The sequence below is a fragment of the Calonectris borealis genome, chromosome 26 (assembly GCF_964195595.1).
Source record: "Calonectris borealis chromosome 26, bCalBor7.hap1.2, whole genome shotgun sequence".
Taxonomy (NCBI): Eukaryota; Metazoa; Chordata; class Aves; order Procellariiformes; family Procellariidae; genus Calonectris; species Calonectris borealis.
In genome coordinates this window covers 7,751,320-7,756,483 of record NC_134337.1, presented here as the reverse complement: position 1 = coordinate 7,756,483, position 5,164 = coordinate 7,751,320, and positions in this window count along the sequence as shown.

The window sequence follows — 5,164 nt, the reverse complement described above, 5'->3', positions numbered from 1 at the left end:
CACATTGAATTTGTTGACTTCTTAAGCGTCTGTTTAATATAGATTATAGTGTGCAAACAAAGATTTCTTTCTTCTGTATCCTATAAGCTTGCATTATGCAAGGAAATGGTAGTATAAACTCCTCTATTTCATATTATTACTTTTTTAGATTTAATTGTGTATCTTCTGTGTTTCAAACCGCTTTACCTTGAAGAACAGGATGGTTTCTGAAACTGCCAAAAGTGATTGTGATATCTGCATGGGAGTCTTTTTGGGAGACCTGAACTTTCAAGTGTTATTCTGAAGTACTGTCATTGTTGATATCAAGACTTGAAGAGAACTGAGATGTGGAGCACTCTTCAAAGGAATTGCTTCATGTATGGACCAGACACAAGGGTTTGTTTACTGCAAGGGTGAAAAGATGGCTGTGGCAGCCAAGTGTTTTGAGGTAATTGGTGTGACCTCCATTTCCACTTTCCCCCGTTAGAGAAGATGTCTACTTTTTCACATTTGGGTCTGCTGCTCCGCGTTGAGGAAGCAAAGTCGTGTTAGCCAAGGCTTCTTGAAAGTGGAAATGATAAAAATAGCACAGGCTTGTGGATAAGTGCTAATTCTGAGCACATGAAAAGTTGTCCATCACCTTACATTTTACAGATACACACGTATACTTACCCATAATAACTGGGGAGATTTTACATGTTTAATCTTCACTGATCTTTTTAAAGGATTGATGTAAGCCATGACGTTGATGGCTTCATTCAAAGGTGATGTAAATTATTCTAGTTTCTAAATCCTGGATGGAAGAAGCTTGCTGTAGCCTACTCTCGTCTCTGAAATAATACCTAAATCAATTCAAATTGACCTGTAATCTATCTTGATGCAGAAGTCTGAGAATGGTTTTTTTTTTCTCTTTTTTTTTTTTTTTCCCCCCAAATCCTTCTTTACCTTGTAAACAAAGTACTGTGGACAGTCACTTATGCATCTCATATAAGTGTGGCTTATTTGTAACTCTGGCTGAGAGGAAACACATGTTTAGGTAGAAATGCCATTTCTATGTATTTCTATTGACTAGGCTTTAATCCAAGTTAAATACTTGAATTCATTGAGGAATCAAGAGGAGAGCCCTACAGAAAGGTACTACCAAATTTTTTTGAGTTGCCTAACTACTAGTAGATAATTTTCTCAACTTTCTTTCCAGTTGGATGTATGCCATTGGGGCTGTTTCTCACTGTGGAATCATTGTGGTGATTAATAGATATGTTGTGTTCATGTAATTTCACTTCTTGGTCCACAGGGGCCCATAAGGTAACCAACCTAATGCTTTTTAGAGTTGAACATTTTCCAGCATTTGTGTGGGGTTATAAATGAAGCACTGCCTCCCATGTATCATCCCAAGAGCTGCTTTCTTTCACTGTCCTCCCCTGACATAACAGTAACAGAAAGGGGATGGGCTTATGCTGAAAGTATAGCTGGCAACAGGCTATGTAATGAAAATCTTCCTGTCTCTCTAGAAGTACCAGTAATTCTTGAGGAAGGAGAAGCTCTCGGTATGATTTCCTTGTGGGATTGCTCATGCTTTATAGGAACGTTCATTTGCCACTTAAGAGCAGGGACTTACCAGCTGATCCATACCACAGTAATACTGTATCAGTCCACATGCAATTAACTTGCATGCGTGTGTGTGTGTATATATATATAAAAGAAAAAAAGACAATTATGACTTAGGACAGATAAGCGTTGATTGTTGCCATTTCCCTGAAACATGCACTAGGGTGACCTTACAGCCATTGGGATGGCAAAAGCCTTCCCACGAGGCTGTATGTGATGTTAGTGGACTTCTCAAATTTTCATTTCATTCAGAGTAGCCAGTGAAAGTCAAGGAACTTTAAAATCAGCATTTATTTATATATCTGATGCTAATACGTGTTTTTGTAAAACAGGGTAATTATAGTCTCTTTGATTCATTTAGGCAGGATTGGAGTTTGGGTTGGATTTGGTTTGTTGGTTGTTTTTTTTGTTGCTCACGGTGTCTCACCATGTCACGACAGATTAGTTTTGATCAGAATGTCCAGGAAGAGGAATGCTGCCTTTCTTCCTGCCAACCTCTTGCTTTTCCAGAAGTAATCTCCAAAAAAGACAGGAAAGGAAGGAAAGAGGGAAGTGTTATCACAGATAGTGAAGCTATTGTTTGTGAGGCGATTGGGCAATTAAATTCTTGTGTGAATTTGCCCTATCTTACCACTGATTTTCATGAAAAGTGTCTAAAGATCTTTGTGGATCAGGACTTTTATTGCATATGCATCTGGAGAGATCACACAAGCGTGATTTGTTATCTTGTTTCTGAAACAACTTTCTAATGTTGGCTGACCTTAAATGAAGTATTTGGAAGTTAATACCTAAATGCTGTTGGCTATTTGATGTCATTTAGACACACTAACCCTTTGGGCCTGACAAATGTCGTCAGGTGTAGCACTCCTATATACCTACTTTATCTAATGAATTAATCAGTTTGGAAGAGTGACTGCCATGGCTTCAGTCTGTAATTGGCCCCTTTGTACAAGTGTATCGCAGCGGTGCAGCGGGTGCTGCCAGAGCTCTGTAGTGCCGGTACCAGCTGCCCAGGGAAGGGTGCAAGAGCAAGCCCAGCACGTGCGGGTCTCCAGAGCGCTCTCCAGCCACTGGTGCTGCAGGGTCGTCTCCTCCAGAGGTGGTGACTTTGTACTGAACAGCTTTCAAGGGGTAAAATTTTCCACTGGCTACTGGCGCTATTATAATAAACCCTTAAAGCAGCAGTGAGGCAGTTCAGACTAATAAATATTTCTGGGCAACTCCAGTTCATGTGGGCTTAAAAACCACATCAGAATTATCCTCTAGGGAGTGAGCCCTCTTGCAGTTATTTACTCTGCTGTGAGCCCTTTGTTCTTTGAAACCGGGGATAGATGCGTGTGTTACTGGCTTTTATGCGTGTATATATGTGGCAACAGGACTTTTCGTGCTGTCAGAAAGTCACTGGTCACTGAGGTTATGTTGACAAATTCACAGTGGAGATGGTCATCTCTTAGCCCCGGCTGCTGCACTGGGGTGGTTCTCGGTCCAGGTTTGTCGCAGGCCGGTTCCCTTCCCGCATCTCCTGCGGCGCGGCCCAGGGTTGTTTATTCCCTGCTCCTCGTCCTGGAATTGTTGTGAGGGTGCCAAGGCTTGTAGATCCATGACTCTGAGCAAGGCAGGGTTTAAAGGTCATAGTCAAGACCATTAATAACAAGGTGCAAACGGCTGGTTTATATGTAATGTGAAGCTTTTTACTTATTTCATTTTTGCACTTTGGGGGCTCTGTTTGCTTATGGAGCACTTGGTGTCTGGTACCTATTTAGGCTGAGAGCAGGCAATTGGGTTCCTTCAGGCCTTCAGAGGAATGCAGAAAATTGTTCTCTGGTGTTGTAATTCTGCTGGGATAACTGGAGCTTATTTGTCTCACTGCTTATTAAATGCATACTTGTCTTGAGGTCTTCGTTTTTTCTGAGAAACATTGGGTGAATCCCAAGGACCACAAGTGAGAGGAAGATTCCAGGGGGAGGGGGAGAGTGAAGTGCCTGCACCTCTCTACAAACTGCATCATTGGCCTCCAGTGCCAGCAGGATGAAGAGGTTAAATAAGAGAGCTTATTAATAAGAACTCCCTTAGAGAAAAGGAGACGTACGTATGGGGCTCGTACAGACATAAATTAATTTTGCCCTTCCCCCTGCCCAGAGATGACACACTGAGGGGAGATGCACCTCCCGAACTCCTAATATATGGGGTGTGTGGTTGGGAGCCACATGAGGCTGTGCTGAGATTTCAGAATGGGACCAGCTGTGGAGGTGGGGAGCAGATGTGCACTGATGCTCTATTCTTAGCAGAGGACAGTACTGGTAGCAAGGGCAGAGGGAGCAGATGGGGTTCATACTCTACCAGCCTCTGAGTAGAACCCAGCTTGCCCTGTTTTGCTGTTAAAAAGGACAGACAGACTCCTCCCTTCTCTCTTCTGCAGTTAAGGCTATATGGTTCCATAGGTGACATGCGAGCTCTTCTGATCTACTTATGGGTCAAAAATCTCCTCTAAACATCAGGTCCAATTGACAGTAGTAGTTATAGTGGGCTTCTGTGTTCAGTCTTCTGTGGTCTGAATTCATCCAACTTTTAATGAAGGTGGATAGAGAGGAAAGGCAGCTTCAGTTTCCAGCTCTACTCTAGTCTCCTGGCTCCCTCCTCCCTTTCTTGAGCCTCCTAGGTGGGGCGTGCTCTGCATGCCCCAGCCCTTAGCACTGTAGGAAGAAGACAGTGAGCAGGGATGCTGCTCATGTGCTTGGAATTTTCCTCATTTCCAGCTTCGATTGTTGTATTGTGCTTTTTGGTAGGCCCTTCGGTGAGTCTGGTCATTGGGGAAAGCTAGATAACACACCCACACTTATTGCATCAGTAAGGGTGCATCCACGAAGATGAGTATGTTTCTCCATTGGGGATCTTCTTGCTTTGGTTATTTCTGGCCAGTGACATTTTCCTTTTACTCTGGATGCATTGAATTGTGCAATCATACCGTGGCCTCATCAGCTCGGACCCTTCTCTTAAGAACCTCTCGATTTCTTTTCTAATTTGGCTGTAGGTTATCATCAGTTATAAAACAGTGTGACACAGTATGTGACTATTGCATTCTCCTGCACTGACTCATCAGCTGAGATTCCAGAGCAGTAACCCCCCTGCTGCTAGCTGGAGCAGCCCTCCGTGACTCGGCCTCCGTAATAAGGGATGTGAAAGCTCCCACACAGATCTTGACAGGTTACGCAAATGTTAAAACACCCCAATAAATCTGTCCCTGAGAGCTGGACCTGTTACAGCAGGTGACCCCCACAGAGCACGCTGTCGCTGGCACAGGTACACGAGCAAAGCCTTTTGTGTGAGTATGAACGTGACGGTGAACAGAAAGGGCACACGGCAGCGACAAGGAGGGTTTAGGACGGGGGTGTAGCTGAGCAGTGTAGCAATACACTCTGCATTACTGGGCGTCAAAAACTTAATCAATTTTATCACTATATCCATCCAGAAAAACGGTGGTGTCACCTGGGCTAAGGCACGCTCTCACTCGCACGTGGTTCAGTGGAGAGAATACCCTGAGTTTGTGTGGATCCCGTGTTTCCAATGCCTTCTGTGT